Source organism: Strongylocentrotus purpuratus, unplaced genomic scaffold (genome assembly GCF_000002235.5).
Source record: "Strongylocentrotus purpuratus isolate Spur 01 unplaced genomic scaffold, Spur_5.0 spur5_scaffold_3, whole genome shotgun sequence".
Taxonomy (NCBI): Eukaryota; Metazoa; Echinodermata; class Echinoidea; order Camarodonta; family Strongylocentrotidae; genus Strongylocentrotus; species Strongylocentrotus purpuratus.
The window spans coordinates 37,219,922-37,242,899 of NW_022145609.1; the positions used below are offsets into that span (position 1 = coordinate 37,219,922).

A 22,978-nucleotide genomic window follows, 5' to 3' on the forward strand; every position below is an offset into this window, starting at 1 on the left:
ACTCTTTAGCGGCATAAGCCCTCTGGCTTTTTAGAGAATGTATTGCTTTCTTTCAACGTGGATTTCTATTCCAAACGAAATAATCTCAAATGATGACAAGGCACCCCCTCCCCCTCGAAAAAGTGATTTTCCACCCTAATTTAGAGAGTTTAATTATTGTTATTATAGAATAAGTGGAAACAAAGTTTTTAACAATTGTATAGGCCTATAACTTCCATTTATGTTTTAATTGTATATTTCTTTGTGAATATTTTAAAATTGTTACTGAATCTGATGTTATTTTATTTTTATAATGTTGTTTTATTTTGTATTGTATTCAGACATGCTGAAGAAACAGCTTTGCGGCTGAATGCCTGTTATTTTGAAACACCGTATCGAAATGAAAAAAATAAAAGGAGATGTTATAATTTGTATTACATTTTTATTAAATATAAATGCCTAAGGATGAGAAAGATAGAAGAAAGAAAGAAAGAAAGATTTTAAAAATAAAGATCGAAAACTGATGATATTAAATGTAGTCCAACGAGGACTCCTTCTCGACATGTTTGATGTTCGATGTTTGTTCTATTTCTTAAACGGTCCAACCTGGGGCATGGAAGAAATATATATAAATGTTACAAAGCTATAGCCTATGTTATAAAAAATACAGTAAAAATAAAATATCTTACAACTGAAGAAACACTAAAGGTTCTTAGGCAGCAAACAATAAATTGAAGGCAGGATTTTCAACAGAATAATAATCTCCTTCTACGCTATCACAACAGCGATTAAGTAATGACTTGGTGACGTGACAACCATCGAGTCGTGGTCTTACCTTTGATGGGAAGAAACAGAAGAAAATCAATTGTCACATGAAGAAAAAAACAAGTCAATCAATGATGAACATAATGCCGGGCAATGCTGCGCACGTGGGCCGTGGTATAACAAATTGAGGGATCATAAAATATTTTTTTTAATTTTTTATATCATAATCATTTTCTTAATCTGATCTAGACTTGAGAGTCACTTGGTTACGAATTTGATAAGATTTCAAATGTAATACGCGAATTTCAAGCAGTCAGATGTATTATGGGCGATTAAAAATGACTACCGAATGAGTTGTGAGTAAGTGAACTAAATCAACTTGGACTTCAACTTGAAATCGCTCGTCGTGGTTCATATGCTTAGCACTGCAATGCCTCTCATTGAATGCAATGTAGTGTAGTCGCCTTGACATGAGAGCGAGAGCAATCACTTAGTGCGTGACGTCATGGAATGATTCATTATATAAAAAGGGTAAAATAATTTATGCTATCTGTTTTAGAGGTGTTTCGATATTTCAAGCTGTGAAGCAAAAATAGAATTTTACGTTAATAAAATATATTGGTATTTAAATGATTGATATTTCTGACTACATATCCAAATCTATGATTATGATACAAAGTCATTCGAAACACACCCCTATTTTGAATGAATTCGACCATAATGGTCTATATTCTGAGAATACACTTTATTTTCCAAGATAAACCCGACCTTTGATGCAGGAGAACTCACTGACATGGGCCCGAATATATAGGATTTTTAATGATTTTGGTGTCTAGGTACGTATAATTTATCAATATATATATAATTAACAACTATTATATTCGTTTGTTATCGTTTATTTATGCTGTTCTGTATTGTTTCTATCCGAAAATGCAATCGAAAAATGTGTTTCAAAAATAAGAGTGCGCTGTATTATTTACATGTACTATTGTATTGTCGTGTACGGTACGTGTGAGAGGTACGGGGACACAGAGCGGTGTTCAAGCCTGTGTTACGGGACGGTACTGGCCTGTGTATGTAGACCTCTATGTGGTTGTGTGTTGTTGTGGTCACTTCCTTTCTGTGGGTTAAGAAAATGACCATGGCATGTCAATATGAGAGTCCACCTTAAATAATTGATAACATGACCGGTCAGTCTTACTTGTCTTAACTTCCCTAAGTTACTTCAGTCAATCTGTAGTAGATCTAGAGGGGCAAAGTTAATTTTGACTTTCAATGTGAGACTGAGAAATGGTGTTTGTGAAAGTTTGATCATGTTACATTTTAAACTTTGTCTACGAAAGAAAACACGGACTGAATATGTGCCAGTGAATATATAATTATGATTTTGTATCATTGTTGTTTCCTTTTATGGCTAAAGAAATGAGTAAAGTCGATGTAGGCCTACATGTAGTTTAGTTCGGTAGTTTAGAAAGCAGTTAATTTTGTTGATGTAACGTGTGACGTAACGTGTGACGGAATGCCAACTGAAGCATTTGGTAATGGCATCAATTGATAAAGTCACTAAAAATTGTAAAGAGATTTTTCTTAAAGTGGAGAAGTGTCTACCAAGCTTCCTTTCAATGCAGGTTAATATTTCTGTCAAGAAAAGAATACATGTGGGATATTGTGGAAAGACTGCAAAGTGCTGTGCCAAAAAATCTACCGACATCAACTTGAATTAAAATCTACAACATGTACAAATTATCAACTAAAAAGACATCTATTAATTTCATCTGTAAAATCTTGTAAAAACGTATCAACTAAAATGTAATTGCAGAAGGGGGGTGTCGGGATGATGGAAGAAACAAAAGCATTGGCTCTTAGTGTCGCTCGCTTAGAAAAATACACGGTTCAAGGGAAATACTGATGGTCATATCAGCAGAACCCGGAAACTCGCCAACCTAACTAGGCTATTTTTTTGCTCTATCTGAAGGTTGAATATTGAAAGCTGTGTAAGCATCAGGGTTAAAATGATATTATTTCAAAGAACAAATAAATTAAAGGGAAGTTAATTAGAACCTTCACCTCCAATGGCATTGTTGGCCTTGGTAATTCAGAAATTATTTGTGGAATGAATAAAACAAATTTGTGGAGGTTGGTGATATAACGATAATACCAATGCTGTTTAAACAATGTTGGTTTTTAATGAGGAAATGAAAAGATGAAATGTGATCAAATGAAATTACTTTAAACCAACTGAAAGTACATGTACCCGATGTTTGAGAAAATTGCTAATTTTGGTACAAGATTTAGTTTTGAAGATTTGCTTGTATCCTGTGTTCAGTGTGTTTTCTGGTCAGACTGCTAAATTACCTCTGTTTATCTTATTGGGTTATCTAACCCAAAATGACAAATTGTGAAAATATTCATGTACATGTATCGTAAAGAATTGCCTTTTCACCTTTATTACTGACTCAAGACATACTGGGGATATATCTTACTTCCAAGAAAACTCTTCCGTTCTGTGCCTGATAGGCCTCCACACTGTCATACAGTACTGTCGTAGTTGTATACTTTTTGGGGGGAATCAAATCCTCAAAGAAATGAACAGCGATCCACCAACCATGATGAGGGTCAACATACATGTAGAATTGCAAAAAACGAGTTTGCAAAGTTTTAAACTACAAGCCTGGCCTGGTACATGTACTAGTAGTACTAGTAGTCATTTTAAGTACAAGCTTTAAACTACATGTACTACCGGTATTAACTGTTATCCTCATAGTTAATTGCATCCACACAACACATAACTTCGAGTGTTGATCCCCGCTGCTCGTACTACAGTTATTAATATTCATCAACTTACCGGTATTATGCTTATGTAATGATCACTCATGGTTTATAACTAAGACAGTAAACTTGAAGTTTCATATTCACAACCATGAGTGCATCCACACAATCCCTAACTGCGAGATAACTTCGAAGTTTAAAACCATGGCCTGCCCTAAACCTTAAATTAACAAGATTGTTACAGTGTGAACCTCACTTTTGTTCTCGTCGTCGTCAAAGTTTCACAAGGAAGGAATCTTGATATATTCATCATAGCATAATAGAGGGGACGGAATCTCATGGGGTATCTGGTGTGAAATAATTTTACCCCTGGTGCGAATGTTTGTTCCTCTTCATGTGAAGTTTCTAATATTAAATTAAAAAATAAATGCTGCCAGGGCCTATGTTTGATTGTGTCATTTTTTGTTTAAATGATCGGATTTATCATAGTGTCTTCAACTGTATGGATCGTGTAATTGGACAAAAGGATGCTCATTTTTCTTGTTTGTAAGTGATAATTTGCAGGTTGTGACCAGTGGAAAAATACAAAGGAATTATGAGTGATTTAGCCCCGGAAAGCTCCAGAAGTTATGAGGAAAAATAAAAGGAGCTTTGATAACGATGAAACAAACGAGAAAGAATTGAATTCCTAAAATTATTTCAAATAACTTTAAAAGTAGATATACATGTACGTACATAACAAATAAAGAAAGAGATATTTTCTACACTGTATGCAACTTTGAAAGTTGATGTGTCATTTTATCTGTGATTCTGTATCGGTTTTGCAAAACTGTCCAATATTGTGAAACATTCCATCTTTTGTATTTCATCATGAGACAGGCCGGTTAATATGTCATGTGCATTTATGTCCGGGTCACAGAACATATTCATGTAAACAGTTCATGTGTTCATAAAATGTTTAGCGGTTAGTGTTGAGAGCAGTAAAGAAATCCTTTTTCGTTCGCTGGAGCTCTTTGTGAGATTATGTATTGAAAAGGCAAGATTTCCTTCAGAGCAATTTATTCTAGTTTAATGCACAACAGATTCCTCCCTTGTAGGGTTTCAGGGCTCTTTTGACGTTGTTGTTGCTGAATTACTTTCTGTTTTTGTGTATACGCCCTTATTAAAAGGAGATCATCTATAAAACTATCAATGTCATTCTTCTATGTAGAGTGAATATTCAAATAAATAAGGCTTACTCGTAAACAGGGTCCAATTAGAATGGCTGAATAACACTCTGTTGTTGGCTGCTTAATTGCTGTATGATTTATTATATTTTGTCTTTGTGTTTCAAAGAAAGATAGCTTTGCAAGTCTCGCCCAAATGAGATGAATTAGCTTGATTTACTCCCGAGTATGGAACATTTGACATTGCGCATATGTCATGTAGACCCACTCAGAGTTCAGATTCTCCAGCCGTGGATCCAATGAAGATCATGTGTGTTATTGGCTTGGTCGCGATGGATGTGCCTTGGGTTCCTTTCTATTGAGGTCGGCCAAGGAATGCAAGAGCCCCCAGTCTCCGGAGGTCAATGTCTTCTGAGTTTGACCTCCAATTTGACCTTTCTCTTCCCAGGAGCAGCCAGTTGTGGAACATATTTCAGAGCTTTCAAATTGCTATGCTGCATATACTGTACCTGTAAATGTACATTACATGTACTGTTCACTTTAATACACAGAAATCTACATGTACATACACTGTACATGTACGTTGCTTATTTTCCCCTTTTCTTGTTGTGAAGTGTTCCTGCACAATTTTCATTCATCCCATTTTTATGTGTCCTCCTGAGACGTAATAAAGAAAACCAGAACATCAACAAACATGAAATGAAACACACAAAAGTGAAATTACATTTTTTAACTTACATCAATTGTGTAATTTGTGTGATGTCCCTTTTTGTTGTTGTATACTTGTATGTTTTGTTCATACAAGGTTTAATTCAATCATAGACATGTATGAGTTGCTTGAGTGGCTTCGTTTCAAGGGGGGGGGGGGGGGTGTTGCTATGAAGGTGGTTATACTTGTATGCAATGTACATGTACAGGTACAAACACTGTAGTACATTTGTTTAAGGACATATTGTTAACCCAAAAGCCTATTTCTAAATGATATAAGAACATTTTCAAAAACTTCTCAGAAAATGCAGGTGTGATGTTATTTCAATTCTGCCTTTGTTGTCACTTTTGTGGAAATGGAGAAGGTCATAATATATGATCATAGCTGAAAGCAATCTTCAATATTGTCACCTTTGTGACCTCCATTTCTGTCTTCTCAAAATTCCTGCGATATATTATTCTAAAGTGGAAAAATTGTCTTCAATTATCTATATATTTTAAGTAGATTTGTGGAAAAGGGGAGGGTGTCATATATAAGTTATGTTCCCAATTCAAAGCTGTCAGATAAAATTACACGGAGTGCTATTTTTCCTTTTTCAAAATAAATGCCCTCAATCATTTATGAAGATGATATTGATAACTATTTTTTTGGACAATTTCCTGGGAATTGTTTTTAGTTCAGTTTATTTTTCAGTTTTAATTATGGCCCTATTTCAAAGCTGTCAGTCAGATATATATTGCTCTTTGCAAACTGATCTTGTCATATAAAATGTGATATATTTTTCTTAAAATCGTCTTCCTAACATTCCCAGATTTGCCAGTTTCAAAGAAAGGGTGAAAATTTACAATTATAGGGCTGAGATCACTCTAATATACAATGAACATTTAGAGCTCATTGAATTTCAAGGAATCGTTTCGAATGGATTCCTGAAAATGTGTCAAGAATCACATTGCATTCTGCTTTTATTTTATTTTTTATTTTTATTGCACATGTACATGTATGTGATCTCTTTGAATTAGGAAGTTTTATTTGTGTCCATTATTGTCCAAAATACTTGTAGATCTTCTTCATTCTTTGCAAATATATTGCCAGAAACCTTGAAAAAACGTTTGAATTTAATGTTGCATACCAGTGCCCATACTAATATGGTCAAGAAATTTTGTATGTACTTGAGATACTCTTGACATTCACAGTACAACATGGACTTGCATGTTATCTATGCACATGTAACCTACATTTTATATCAATTTTAGGGTAAGTTGTTCCCATGACTGGCATGAGCTTTGTATGTGTAGACCTAACTACATGTATACCCCGGTAGATATAATTGTATACAATTCTATACATGTTTGCATTCTTATACACTGTAAAAAATTGTCCCATGTACATGTACATGTACATGTAGGGACCTAGAGCGTACCGTACTTGTACAATGTATATTCCATACATGTACAGTGCATGTGCAACAACCAAGTCCACATGCCTACAGTACATGTCCCTATGTACATGTATGTGTTTACCTGCTTATGGTTCTTTTGAAATCATTCAGGCATACATAAAGACACATCAGACCTTGAATGAATTTGACCAACAATGCCATGTTTATCCTTCAGCTCTTGTGGTCAGACCCTTATTTCTAAATCCTCTAGACCTCTAGTTAGCTAATTACTATTAATGAAGGTTAGACTGTTCCATTGCAATATGCTTCAAATTGCAAAGTACATGTACATGTACATCTACATTTATAATGTTCACTTGTAATCCAACCCTCATTTTTCTTTTAAATGAAGGCCCTTTGATTAAATTAGAAGTGCAGTTCAGTAAAGAAAAGTTTGTACAGTACATGTACATAAATGCTTGTCCATAATCAGGGCTCCAATTTATAGAAGGGGGTCCATATCAAACTTCTTACAGTCTGTATGCAGTATGCACAAGGCTTACGTGTACGTGTATGTTATCTATTATGCTTGTTATCCTCATTACTGATCATGTTGAAATAAAGTTCAGGGAAATGAAAGTGAGAAAAAAAAGTACATTCAACCTCCCATGATCTGTCTAAACATTTAATGTACATTGTGTGCGTAGAAGTACATGTATATTATCCTATAAATACTCTTGTATGGTTTTATAATAAGAGGAAGTTACTTGTACAAGAATTTTGAGTATTTCCCTTGGACTTTGTTTCATATGTACAGGTGGAAGTGGCATTTGTTTCATTATCATCATAATTTGGCGTAAATCATGACAATTCTTTTGCAAATGTACAAACCCTTGCCAAATTCATGGAAATGCTTAATTGTCATTTAGACCTTCAAATTTCGTAGATTCTGCATACAGTATTAACAAAGTGATTAATAACTAGAACCTAAGGACATAGATAGAGCTTATAAATTTCATTTTCGTTGTGTAAACTATCATTCAAATACGTCTGCAAATCATATTATGCTAAATTCGCTGAAAATTTGTGAGGTGGATATACAGTACTTTACATGTGCCCCTTTCTGTCTTTTTTCTTTCTTTCAGAAAATAAAGACTTTATTGAAACAATAGATTTGCTACAGTGTTTGTGCACTTGATGGGGATACATGTACATACAGTTTATTTTAGCCCTTAAATTGATAACAATTCAGCTTAAAAATACATGTACAATGTACATCATGTACATGTACCGGAGTGTTGGCTCAGTCAGTAGAGCGTCCGCCACACAACCGGGAGGTCGTGGGTTCGAACCCTGGCCGCGTCATACCAAAAGACGTTAAAAGATGGGAGTTGTTGCTACCTTGTTTGGCGTTCAACGATAAGGGATAGAGCAACGTCGATCTGGCGCTGCTCAGTGGCTGCCGGGCTCACGATCAATTGGGCAAAAAGAATTTCCGTTTCGGTTTAATAAAATTTGGAGTGGACTATTATTAGGCTATTATAAAAAAAAATGTACATGTACACACAACTTTGTATAGGCTAGCTACCTGTCAATTCAACCCATGTCCATTCTTTAAAAAAAAAATTATTGGTAGCTGAGAGCAAAATGTATAGGAAATAGGACGTCCAAAAGTGATTATTAAAATCACTGCCAACATCTGAGCTGTGATATTCTCTAAATCAACTAATCGCTTTCTTCCTCTTCCACTGCCCATACACATGACACTGCATTTCGAATGTGTCCCGTGCATGGGTTTCCATGTCCTGTGCGTGGTTAGAGGTGCGGCATGGACATGGGTTGGAATAACTTTCTCATTCCTGAACGAACGATCAGGGATGTTGCCCCTATCAGGTGCAGGATAGAAATATGAATCTGGGATGGTGAATTGCAAATATGCGCTTTCAGTTTCTGGGTTTTATTGCTTCTGAAAGAAAACGAGGCCCTGCCAGAGAGGACAGTGGATGAAAGTGATATTTTGTGCCCATGCTTATTTTAGTTGGTGTTTTGTTGAGATGTCCCCCTTTTTTAATGGAGGGGGGGGGGGGGGGGATGTCCTACCAAATAAACATATTGACTTTAATACGCATTGCTCAGTTATGAAGAAAATGATAAGCACATAAATGATGATGGCTAGCAAATTGGATAGAAACAGAAACACAAGTTCTGAATCAGAAATATAACCAGATCAAATTACTCATTAAAATTAATCACCCAAGCCAATATACTGAAGTATTGCTAAGTGCTTGGTTTTTAGTGCCCCAAATTGTTACAGTATGTTCTTTTGTTTTTTATTCTTATTTGATGAAGAGCTTGGATACATATGACATATTGCAGTTTTTTCTGACTTTTTTTTCTGAGTTGTAAATAAAAGCTGAGAAATCAACATCATTGATAATTTCTTGTACTGAATCAGTGCTACTTTTCCTATAGATAACACTGTGTTTAATATGTGCTTTTCCATCATGTTGTTACTAGACATAAAATAAACACAATACTACTGCACTTTCCTATTAAACATAGAAATCTTGATGGAAAGCCCTAAGGCTAAGATGCCCTTTATTTGTTTGTATGTACACTACATGTAGGCCCTAATTATTAAAGTCTGCTAGTAAATTGAAAGGGAACTATATCACTATGAAACAATTGCAATTGTACAACACCATATCCTATTAGGGCTCGTGCAAACAGAAAATTATTTTTTACACTGCCATTATCAATGTACATGGTCCTATTATTAGAACGGTACATAGAATCTACATGTCCTTGTATGTAATTTCCTATTGGCATAGGCACTGCACATTTTGAACTCGTCAGCAGTACGCTCAAAGAATTTTGTGCTTGTGATGAATATCTGGAGGTCAAAATTGGATGAATAACAGACTAATTATGAACATCAAAAACCACATGGGTTCTAGTGCCCATCTGCGTGCTAGTGCATATGAGGTCAATTCAGTTTTTTTTTTTTTATTTGACTCTAAAGTTTAAAGGCCCTTTCAGTTTCATACATAAACAAGAGAAAATTCATGCCCTCCCTTTTCTGGTACCCCTCCCCCCCAAATAAAAGATATTTTATTCATTATTTGTTGATAAAACGCAAGATACTAGCAATTCTAAGCAGGTGCTTAATTCATCTAGCAACCAATAATAATATATTTGTGATATCGCTTTCTGGTTCTGCTTATTTTTCTACTATCCCGACTATCATCTAGATTTCATATAGGTATTGAGAACATTCCTAGGAAGTAGGTAAAACTCGTCATGTGATAACAATTGAAATAGCATTACAATGTATATTTAATAACTAGAAATGTCAGAAAACCAAGTTTGAAAGCTTGTTTTTCCAAAAGCTAGCCTACATGTAACTGCAAACACAACTGTGTCTGTGCTTTAACTTCTTACCAAAGAAGACTTTGTACTGAAAAATAGGGAAGACTAGGATAATTGTTCATTGACTCTTTTGTGATGAAGTTGAAATTAATTTCTGTATGCACTGAAGTAGAAAACCCGCCAGCCTCTTCCAAGTTTTCTTTTTGAACGTATTGTTACCTGGAACCATTTTTAACAATGGAGTGTAACCTCAAAGCTGGGTCTCTGCATCCATTTTCTATTCATTCCATACAAATATGTCATCACTGGAATTGCTGGTTATTATATGCTCCGAGGGGAAATGGACACAAAGCATAAACAGTTTACAATTTTCCAGGAAAATTACAAGTGTTTCAGATATTGATCTTATTTATGATTGCGATTGCCTCGAGTTCTCACTTTTCGACCGGGCTTGCCTCCAGTTCTCACCCAGTGACTCGGCCTTTTCATTTAGAGCTCTTGAAAAGGTGCTACATGTAGAGGAAGAGAGAAAGAGACAAAGGGAGAGAGAGAGATAGAGAGAGGGGGTGTTGAGAGAAAGCTAGAAAGAAGTGGAAGAAAGAGAGAGAGAGAGAGAGAGAGATAGACAGACTAACAAAGACAGCAATGGGGTGCATCATGAAGAAAAAGAGAAATCGATATAGAAATAGAGAGAGACAGAAGTAGGAAAAAAAAAAGAAAAAAAAGGGAATTTAGAGACAAAGAATGAAGTCATAACAAGTGAAAGTTGAAATAGTTTGAAGATAACTAGAGGATATTTATGTCTGTTTTAAGATCATTTCTTCTAAATAAAATATAGTGAAGGGTGTTGAGGAGGAACGTCAGGAGGATGCAACAAAAGGAGCAACAAAAGACTTATATAATTCATCACCAAAAAAGATCCAGCTAAAAGATCACAACTTTAAAGGGTGTTTTGCCCTGTGATCCCCTTTGAGCCGATGAAGGTTTTTTTGCCGTACAGTTTCCCTAAATTAACAAAGATATGGTTAAGTATTTAATGAAATTATTATTTGGCCTCGAGCAGTTATGGCAATATCCCGTGTGCTGTTGCTGTATGTAACTGGGGCGTATACCTGATAAAAATAGGACCCCAGTTCAGGTGTTACTTTTTTGCTTTGAAAGTAGACAATTATCCTGACAGGCTTCCTGGAAATACAGTTCCAAGTCACTGTTCACCGGTGGATCGCCTTATTAAAAGTGCTTCAATAAATCCAGACTGCACCAACGTGCCCTGAAGCCGGGTGGAGCCCCTGCTGCTCTATTTCTTCTCCAGAGCTTCTCCAGAGCTGGTGAGCGTGCATGTCAAGAGAAATATTCTGTCCGGGAGATGATAGCCCCGCTGCTCTCTGGAAAGGCGTGGAGTATTAAGATGGGCACTGATTTATAGCTATCTCTCTCTCTCTCCCTCTCTCTGTAATAGTTGTAAACATTCTTACGTGCTGCAAATCTTGTAAGAACAATAACCCCTGAGATGGGGTATTAATTCTGGATACTGCTTTGGGGGAGTGCCTTTTTTCGGGCTGCACCCTATTTTCAGGGTACTTTGCCACCATTTTCTACGACTTCATCATGCTCTGGGGGCAATTTATCAGATTTCAATAAATAGTTATGCCTTGAGATTAGTGGATATCATCAAAATGGATATATAAATATAATTCGAATGCCTCTCTGGCTTCAATGCATATCTGTACTTTACCTGGGAGCCGACGGAATTGGCAAGATCGAGCTTCACTAGCAATTGCAGCCTAAAAATATCATTGGTGTGGGTGCATATCAACTGAAAGCATTTTCCATCTGCTGACAGTGCTGAGTATCATTACATCTATGGCTTGTGGACTGCCTCATATATCTTGAATTGGATTTGGAGTGTACTAGTAAGTGGACTTGATTGTGTATCAAAATAAATTGCTTTGTCTCTCTATTCAATAGCCGTTTTTTTGTTGAGTGTGTGAAAGCCATTTTTAGCACTCGTCATGTACAGATATAATATGTGTACATGTACCTCCCTGTAAGCACTTATGGGATTCGTGCATGATCTCAATTTAGGTCGAATATAATCTGCTAACCCTCTCCTAAAAGAAACCAATCACTCCATTACACCTCTGCATACTTTTATCTCTCCGTTTATCCTGAAGTTATGTGCGTCAGATACTGTGACTCTTATAAGTGATGCACTCTGGAATATAGCCTCAATCTGGACTAATACTTTAACTAGCCCATAATTGCATAGTTTTTTGCCCCAGTTAACAGTTAGAGTTCATAAAACAGGACTTCAACAATTACAATAAAATTTGGTGGAATTTCAAAATTTTCAATACACTTTTGTCAATGTGTTTATTCGAGAGAAATTATGTTTGTGTTTGGATTACGTAATACGTCATTGTCATTTTCGCATATATATATTAATAGGTGACTCGCAATAGTCTTGACTTGAGATAGTCTTACTATGTAGGTTGATTATGCGGCAGTAGTTGTGATGGTGTTATAATAGAATATGATGAAATGCTGACAATACATGTACATGTGCATCTAAATGTACAGGAAAGTAGACTAGGTTGTGCCGACTAAATAAAATTGTAACTCACTGAGCAGACTTTGTAGTTTTTATTTTGAATTATAGTGCGGAAGGAGCTACTTCCTGCACTTGGCGAATGGAAATGCAATATGTGCATGGACATCAACGACTGCTTTTGAGATTGGAAGAAAAGGGAAGATGGGTGGGGAAAACAGGGTTATTTTATAATTTGAACATACCTGTAGTTGTTCATACTTGGACAAAGGCTTTTGCTATGCCGTGCTAACTAGAGGTGATGATGTACATGTACCCAAAAGCACCATTTACATGCACTATGTGATTGCACTGATTAATAGATTGTCTCTCACTCTCTTTTCTCTCTCCCCCTCCCCCCCCCCCCCCTCTCTCTCTCTCTCACTCTTTTTTTTCTACCCCCCCCCCTCTCTTCCCCACTTCTCACTCTCTATCTCCCTCCGTCTTATTCGTAATTGCGTCTTGAAGAAACTATGCCAGCTGAGCTAATTGAGAAAAAAAACACAGTCGGCACCCTCCAGCAACGGTCAGCATTTACGCAAATGTGAGGGAACTCCCAGTTCCATGTATGCTGTAAATGCTGTTATTTTTGCGTGATTAATTTTTTGTGCTGAGCGACCCCAAAACATATTCGCTGGTTCTTAAATTCGCGTTGCACGCAATTCAGCCGTTTAGAACACGCTTAAGAAGTCATGCTAATATTTTCTCGAGTTCTAAAATTCGTGCTTGCCGATCTTAGCGTTAAATCCACGAAAATTAATGTACCCCAAATATTTTTGCGTTTACAGTATGCAAGGCAACAAACGCATCTTACGTACCGTAAATCTCCGTGTATAAGGCGCACTTTTTTGCCGCCGAAAAAATTTGAAAGTCGGGGGTGCGTCTTATACACAGGTACAGAATTTTTTTTTTTTTTTTTTTAGTTTCGATTTATGGCGCTATGCCTGGCAATGTCTCCTAGCTCAGTAATCAGTGTGTTGACTCACCACTCGGAAACTACAACAACACTCAAATTTGTCTGTCATCTTGGTTTGAAAGTAATCTTTCTAATAGATCATGCATGACTATTGATGTTTGGCATAGAACACACTGCTTCTGCTAGGTGATGTGAGGAGGCTGGTGTGGGACACTTGGTATCATGAAGCCTTAGACTGTTGTTACTATTAATTGTGACAAGTTCACAACTTCAACTGCACCTCGATGTAAAATGAAGGTCCATCCCCGCGTGGGTTTTCGGCAACAAAACAACAACAACAACAAAACAAAAAACGATTTTTTTTTTTTTTTTTTTTTTTTTTTTTTTTTTTTTTTTTTTTTTTTTTTGCGCCCCCAAAATAGGGGTGCGCCTTATACACAGGTGCGCCTTATACACAGATATTTACGGTACGTTAGTGTAAAGGAGGGAGCAGGGTGTGAGTGTAATTCTTGCTCAAGTAAACTACATGTAAAGGCATCCATTGCATATGGATGAGAAGGAGACCGAAACCATACATGTAGGCCCCACCCATGCTAATTGCCATGGGTAAAACTTGGCAGGCATTGAATGTACATGTACATGTATATGACAGTGTATGGAGGAGGTTTGCATAAATAATAGATGGGTAGTAAAGCAGTTAATTGATTAAAATACATGTGCAAGATATATGTCTGTGTGAAAAATAGGTATTGTAGTTCCAACTAAATGTTACTTGTACACTATGGACTGAGAATAAGTCAGTTTGGAACTGGTTTGAAGTCGGTATGACCATGTGACTAAGGTATTACATTAGTATATTTTATTAATTTTGTATTAAAAAAATCATAATAATATCTACATGAATCATATTTAGTAGATATCCTTTGCTGGAATTCTATATTTATCCTACCCTTTCAACAAGTTGAGTCTTGAAAAGAGCGCTGTTCTTCTGCTTGTATTCGTGTATGTACATAAAATCTAGATCAAACATACTGTGAGAACAAGCTAGGATCAGATGTTGGTACATATATTGATCAATCATATTGAATGATGAAACATCCAGGGTTCTCTCATTGTGCATGTTTACAGTACGGTCGGTTTGTAGAATTACCAAGCAAATCTTAACCCACTGGATATGGTAATGATATATGACATATATCTTTTCCATACCCCACCCTGAGTTAAATCTCATGCTTCATACATGTAGTATTCATTGGGTTATAGAATCACATCCCTGGATCAACCTTGAATTTGTCCCAGGGAAATGTTCCCGAGAGCTTTTTCATTTCATTTCACTTCAGCGCCTGCCCGTCCATATTTCCACATATATATATATATATATATTATAATGATCTGCAGATCCATTTAGATGATTAATTTTATGTAATTAGGATGCTTGGCTTCGATGAAATAATTGCAAAAAAATGTCGGTGACCATTTATATGTTTTTTGTTTGTACAATTTATTACTGAAAGTTGATTTGAAGAGACAAGATGCGGGGTGATACATATTCTCCTCTTCATTCTGGGAGCATTTCTTAGGCTTTGCATCTCAGCTCTCTCTTTCCCTAGACCTTGTCTCTCTTTCTCTTTTACACTAGTATCTTTCAGAGCGCTAGGCTTGTTTTTCTTTAGTGGGCGGAGAACAAAATTTTAGAGGGTAACATATAAGCTTTATCTCCTATTTCATACTCTGAAATGAAGAGGGGGGGGGGGGTCAATTTCAGGGGAGGGGATTCCATGTGTATCGCCGCCCCTAATTGTAATAGCAACAAGCCTTGCATACTTCATTTTTTTCTGCACTTACGCTGCCCCTTCTTGATGTTGCGTGCCTCATTTTGAGACAAATATGAAGGAGAGACATTTTTGTTTTCTGTGGGTCTCTAGTGAAATTGTAGGGGTACATACATGTAAGCACCGTCTCCTACACTCCAGTATGGAGGGCAGGGGGAGGGGGGCTGAAAATTCAAGGAAGGGGGTCTTTGTGCACTGCAGCCCCTAGCTAGTAGCACCGAGCCTTGCGTGCTTGATTTTTCTGCACTTCAACTGCCTCTACTTGATGCTGCGTGCCTCGATTATTGGACAATAGTTGAAGGAGAAAGAGAGACCTACATTGTTGAGTATCACACATCTGAAGGCTGCTTAGCTGCCTGCCTGCCTTCCTGGGACTGCGGGAAGGTAGAAGGCCACGAGGGGAAAATGATGTTATCAATTGTCAGCTCGGTCAAGGAGCCTAGTTATTGCTATTATACAGTACCTCACCTTCCCGTGTATGAACACCCTTTCGGCCTGCCTGCCTTGTAACAAGCTAGATTCATAATGCCTTTCAACCACTGTAAATGTAAACAAGGCTTATGTTGAATTTGTACACTGTATGTATTGATCAAGTACATTTCAATTCGATTCAGTAATGGTTATAATTTTAACTACTGTACATGTAAGCCTTGATAGCAGTCGTACGCTGGATTTTCTGTGTTGATACAATTTCCTTATCCATTTTCATATTCAAAGTTTAATTGTCGTGCCGATAATAGAAATAGAAAACTAACATGGAAATGATTGTTACACATTGTACATGAATCATTCACTATAACATTTATAAAAACCGTGGGATCATATTTTCTGAATCTTTCACTTAATGACTATCAATTCCAATTCCTCTTTTTAAAACAAAGCAAGCAAAGCAAACAAAGAAAGCAAGGACATTTATCTGTTTGCATGTTGATCTGATATTCCAGTGTGACATTTTTGGCACATTTAGAGTAAACAACAAAGTATTTGAAGTGCATCAATGCATGAAAAAGTCCTATTGTCTCATGTAGAGAGAGTATTCTCTTCGCCCGCAATTCAACAACATGCACATTTGTTGACCTGAAGTTCAGGGTTAAAGGATAAATCAGAGTCTTTTGACATTTACTGCATACACAAAGGATGATTTATCTTGGCACAAGAGTTGATTACAGTAATGTAGACCTACATTCTTCATGTACACGTATGTGTTGTAAATTACAATATTGTGTACTTGAACATGACAAAGATCTTCTTTCATCTATCTGTAACTGCCTTTGGGTGTTGTTGTTTTGGAGCTAAAAAGGTGTATTGCTTACACTACAATATATACAGTTCTCTTTTGGCTCATAACAGACAATATACTGTACATTGATAATCTTGTGTCTCTGAAAAGATGTTGGCTGTTTCTGAACAAGTGCGTTGCATTTATTAAGTGACTTGATTGTGTAATCTAGAGTGGGAAGGAGGACCATTGTGTTTGGTATTTTCATTAGAAAATACAAATTAGCAGAAGAGCAAATATGTACAGTGAAACAGGAGTTCTGTGGAGGAGAATCTTATTGGTAGCCTAAAGGAAATTTAATCAAAATATGTTAAATATAGCTTGGTATTGTTCCATTATTCCATCCTTGATTTCTGATGAATTTGATCGTGCATGGTTTTACGGGGCATTATGCTAGGATCTCCCAGCGATTTGAAGAGGAAAATCCTGATTGAATCAAAAGAAAATATCCTAGCAGGCGAAATGTGTACTTTCATGTAAATCTTGTCATTTTAAAGATTGAAACATACCTGGCTATAGACATGTACTGTGCATGTACATGAAGGTCTCAAAGTGTACAATCTCTCTGTCCAAGCCACTTTCTGAGGCAACCCATCTATGCTACATGTACCGGTACCTGTACCTGTGTATCATTTGGTGATTATATACATGTACATGGAGAACCAAGCGAGGGTGTCCTAGACAGGAAGTTGGCTCTTGTTTTTATAGGTGAATTGATGCATGTGAAAGGTTTCACCGACAGACCTTGCATTTCCATGGCAACATAAGTTCCCTTGGTGACTCTCTTGCTGCATGTTAATGTACATCACAGAGAGTAAGGATGCTCAAACTGTATGGGATATGTAGGGAGAGACAGAGAGAGAGATAGGGAGAAAGAAAGAGAGGGATAGAGAGAGAAAAAGAGAAAGAAGAGAAGAGAGGGAGAGAGGAGAAGTGGTGAGAGATAAAAAGGTGAGAATAGAGGGGGTGAGGGAGAGAGACAGAGATGGGGAAAAGAAAAAGGGTCAAGAGAAAAGAAAAGAGAGAGAGAGAGAGAGAGAGACAAGAAGAGAGAGAGAGAGAGAGACAAGAAGAGAGAGAGAGAGAGAGAGAGAGAGGAAGAATGATGGCTAATCGAGAGGGAGTACACAATTTATTTAATAATGTTTTTAATGCCTCTCTTCATGAAGACTTATTACTCATAAAACATTTCATTACACAATTGACTCTAAAATGTGCATTTAGTACTGAAATATGACCTTGTGGAATATGTTTTAAACTTTTAATGCATTTTTGATCGTACAATTACCACCTTAATGTGGTTAATGATTTATCATATCTTATTGCTGGTCACTATTACAATTACCTGTCGTTTTAATATTGCATGTACCAGTACATTTCATCAATGACTATGCCAGATAAATGATTTATATTTGTCTCCTTTCTTTTTTACAACTCTTTTTATATGCAGATAGATGAATTACAAGCTTAATGTATGAATTCTGGGAGATGCGCAGTTTGACACTTTCAAGGTAAGTTTTTTACTGCCAATTTTTTTCCTTCATTTTCATGCAAAATAGGCAATATTCTGCACTAGATCTTCCATGTAGGCTTGCTTTCAGTCTTGAATTCTCATATGTAATGCTTGATACACATGTAGTCCATATTACATTTGAACTCTCTCTCTCTTGTGAGCCCATGCTTTTAATCATTTGAAAGGAGATTATGTTTTATTATATAAATGAACCAATGAGTCATCTACCATAATTAGGGATAGAACAATCATCATTAAGCATCATAATTGATATTACTCCATGCTTTATGAGTAGGCCTTGAACGTAAGTAAGTACCATTAATGATTGAAAATATAGAAGAAAACAAATTGATGAAAACATGTCTGATGTTGACACCAAATAAACATTCATCCAAACTATATAATGAAAAATTGCTTGTGTACTTGTGGTGTGAAAATAGTATTATGATTATGATATCTTTGATATGTATTTAGAGGTTTCATTTCAAATTTGCTGGCTTCTAAAGTCGCACTGATAAACATCCATGTTGACGACTTCCCGGTCTAAAATTTCTTGCCTTCTAAATTACCTGTTGATGGATAGCTGTAATCATGCGAACCCTGGGTAAATCAGAGTCGTCGCCTTCAAACCCCTTGTTACCCTTAAGTCAACGCCCTTTGATTCCTGCATGAAGAAGTCCTTGTACGGCATCAGCAGGGTTAATATTCCACCTCTATTTCCTCTGGGGTTGAGGGTCGTTATTATCAATCAACAATTAAGTTGGTTAGGGGAGGCATTGTCAAGGGCCATGATTGGATATTCACGTAACTAAGTACCCATCAGTATTTTGCGCGACTTTTTTTTTGTGCTGTTCTTCAGTTAATGTCTACTGTTAATGTCTAATCGTTGAATTTTTCAGGCATGGTTTTCTATTTTTTTTAATTTTGTTAATCTGTGTGGCAGTCATTCATCTGCAAGTGGTAATTACTGAAGAAATGTTTAATAGCAAGTGTGGCATGGTCTTTCTTTGATAAAAGTGCACAAAATGAGCATTACTGATGATGTTGTTGGCTATAAAGACAAGTACAGACTAAGAGAAAATGAGGGGAGGGGGTTGAGGATTATTTCACAAACCATTAATGATCTACTTTGATATTAAGCTGCCCGATGATGTATGCTATTAATAATTGATAAGAATCAAAGATTGAAAAGATAAGGCTGTATTCAAACGTACACATATTCGGAAGGAAGACACTTGGGAGATTGTGATGACCTGATCAAAACCGACACGTATTAATTACTTCCTGCCGGTATACCAAGTCATATAGAAAGAGGAAGAGACAGAGATAGTGAGACAGAGATAGATATATAGAGAGAGAGATAGAGAAAGAGGTCTAGACAGAGAGGGTCAGAGAGGAACAGAGAAACAGAAATTTAGAGCAATTCAGTTTTGTAGGCCGTACCAGGCTATACAGTACATAGAACAACAGCCAGATTTAGATAGTGGAAGATTTCTGTCGGAAGTCGATGTAGATTCAACCCTGAGGGCAAAAATACAAAGAACACAAAAAGATAAAACATCCGCACGAAAAAGTTTTATCTCCATCCAGGTATTCAATATGTGTTTAAAGCGAGAGAGGGTTTCACTGATACAGGTACCGTAAATCTCCGTGTATAAGGCGCACCCCTATTTTTGGGGGGGGGGGGGGGGGGAAAGAAAAAAAAAAGAAAAAAAAATATGGTTTTTTTGTTTTGTTGTTGTTGTTGTTGTTGTTTTGTTCCCACGCGGGGAAGGACCTTCATTTTACATCGAGGTGCAGTTGAAGTTGTGAACTTGTCAAAAATAACAGTAACAACAGTCTAAGGCTTCATGATACCAAGTGTCCCACACCAGCCTCCTCACATCACCTAGCAGAAGCACTGTGTTCTACATGTATGCCAAACATCAATAGTCATGCATGATATGAATAGCATCCTCTAAATTTCTGACAATGGAGTACCTAGAATAGAACCTTGTGGTGCACCATTTGTTATAGAAAAAAAATTGAGGAATTATTATTATAAACTACATATTGAGATCTATTAGAAAGATTACTTTCAAACCAAGATGACAGACAAATTTGAGTGTTGTTGTAGTTTCCGAGTGGTGAGTCACCACACTGATTACTGAGCTAGGAGACATTGCCAGGCATAGCGCCATAAATCAAAACTAAAAAAAAAAATAAAAAAAACTTTTTTTTTCTGTACCTGTGTATAAGACGCACCCCCGACTTTCAAATTTTTTCGGCGGCAAAAAAGTGCGCCTTATACACGGAGATTTACGGTACTTTAAAATGTCCTTCAAGCTCTTGTGGTGTGCAGGGAAGAAATGCACAAAATGAATAAATTGATGATGGATGTACATGTATGCTATTTATAATATTTCAAGAGAAATGCATTTCAAAGTTATAATAACCTTCTTTGATTACATAGTTCATTTCAGTGTGTATGTTGTCATAATTGTGTACAGCGATGTGTTATGTTGGCATTCAAAACTTTAAAAACTTGAAAAATTTGACAAAAATGTAATTTTACGTCCTTTTCCTAAGGAATCGAATTGTAGACAAAGTCCTGCAATATGTGTACACTACAGTACACTTTACATCCATGTATGTAAATGACCATAACCTCTCACAAATCTGTGCCATCGTGAGCTGGACCAAAGAGAAAACATACTCTGTGAATGTAATTACCCCTCTAGTTCAGCTAGTCATTAGATCATTCACGTCACTAGGGGGGACTCATCCTCCTCATCTCATGCGTCATGCAGAAAGAAAAAAAAATAAAAGTCACTCCCTCCCACCGTTGCCTTAGTAACTGCTCTTAAAGGGTGGGTGGGGCTTGATGTTTAGCACTGAACTGTCAATATATTGAAGAATTGATTCACGAGTGCCATAAGGAGTTAAAATCCATCTGGACTACAAAATGTTTACAAATTAAAACTCACTCCCTCCCCATCATTGCCCAAGTAACTCTGCTCTTAAAGGCATCGTCTACCAATGTTAAATCTGAGATGCATGGCCCTACGTGTTATAAGTGTCTGATATGGTGTAATATTGAAGCCCTAAAAAAAATTGCGCATCAAAATGATCATGAAGTGCCTCAAAAAAGTATAAATCTTACAGTGACCAGTTTTACCATACTCATTCTCCTCGATAGACTGTAGTGTTATAAAAACCGTTGGGAAAAAGGTTTTGAAATTTCGATTTCCAATCATAAATATCATGATAATCAGACGGGCCATATGCTTGTAAACGTCATGGGATTCCTGACTGACATAAAGGTTCATAATTATGATGGCAGCATGAGCTAAATCCAGGATTTTGTTTAGAATATGAGACCAAGATACCCAATCCCTTTAAGTGCCTGTCTGATAAATCAGGGTCCCATCTTTTCAAGAGTTACGATTGATTAAAATCGATCGCAACTTGATATAAATCACAACTCTGTTCTAAAAAGATTTTGTAAGTTTGCAATTAATTGAAGGGCTTAAGATTGATATCGATCGGTTGTGACTCTGTGTTAGATAGGGCCTGAAGTTTCAGTTTTTAGTGTTTATTTTGGAATTAAATAGATGGATAAAAACCTTGCATGTTCATGTACAGTACATACTGTGTTGCAAAGATTTGCTAAATCCTTTATAAATGTGTGATCAAGGAGAAAAAAACCAAAACATGATAAAGAAGATGAACAGATTGAGCAAACTTTCTTGCTCTAAATCAAAATCTGAAGGCTATACGTACATCAAGATCATATTCCATCATTCTTTTTGTCCGAAATCCTGCATGTACCAATAAATGTTCTGTTGGAGGAAATTTGCAACATATCTTGACTGAATAGGACTGTATCATATTGCAATAATCTCACTAGGGGAAGAATATCTCTGTTATTATCTTTGTCTCACTAGCAGAATTTTGATAAAAATGATCAATGTTGCATCTGCAAGTTGATATATTCGCACCTATATTTGAGACTGTAATTATAGTGTTTATACAGCCACTGTTACAGAATTATTTCATGAAATCCATTCTGGATTTGACATTGTGGTCCTTTAATACATACAGGACCCGATTGTTTGAGTGTAAACAGGCAGTCGTCTCATTGCCAAAACGGACGCTAAGGCAACGTTATTTCAAATGTAGCAAATTTCCTCACCATCGATGATGGATTAGCATGTGACAAGACATCCGTCATCACTCCACACTCGCATCTGATCACGTTCTGATTATCGTTTTACCAACATCTCTCCACACTTACATCTGATTACAGTTAGAGCATCTTTTTACTGTCATAGTGCCACACTCACACCTTTTTACAATCATCACTTCCCACTTGCATCTGCTTACGTTTAGATTAACGTTTTAGCATCATGGTTTCAGATGGCTATCAGATCACGTTTAGACCATCGTTTCACCTCAATTGCTCCACATTTACATCTCGTCCTGCTTGGGGCATCTTTTCGCCATTATTGCTTCACATTTACATTTACATTTGATTACATTCAGAGCATTGTTTTAACTTGTGTTCTCACAATAAAGCAGCAATATCACGCCAGCGATGAAAAGTTTTCATTTGAACTCACAAGCACCCTTCTGATTTTTGTCTTAAGAAAATGTGATCATGTATGGACGACGTTGTTGAGTTTGGGTGCAGTGGTGTATATAAGCACTCACAATAGGAATAGGAGGGCTAATTGA

The 22,978-nt window shown here is 36.5% G+C and overlaps 1 long non-coding RNA gene across 1 annotated transcript; it reads left to right on the plus strand.

Annotated features, from left to right (window-relative positions):
* Positions 1-1,465: 1,465 nt before the first annotated feature.
* On the plus strand, positions 1,466-18,658 carry LOC115928613. The gene is made up of 2 exons (XR_004066111.1): positions 1,466-1,580; positions 18,200-18,658. It is a non-coding gene; the product is annotated as an uncharacterized LOC115928613 (long non-coding RNA).
* The last annotated feature ends 4,320 nt before the right edge of the window (positions 18,659-22,978 follow it).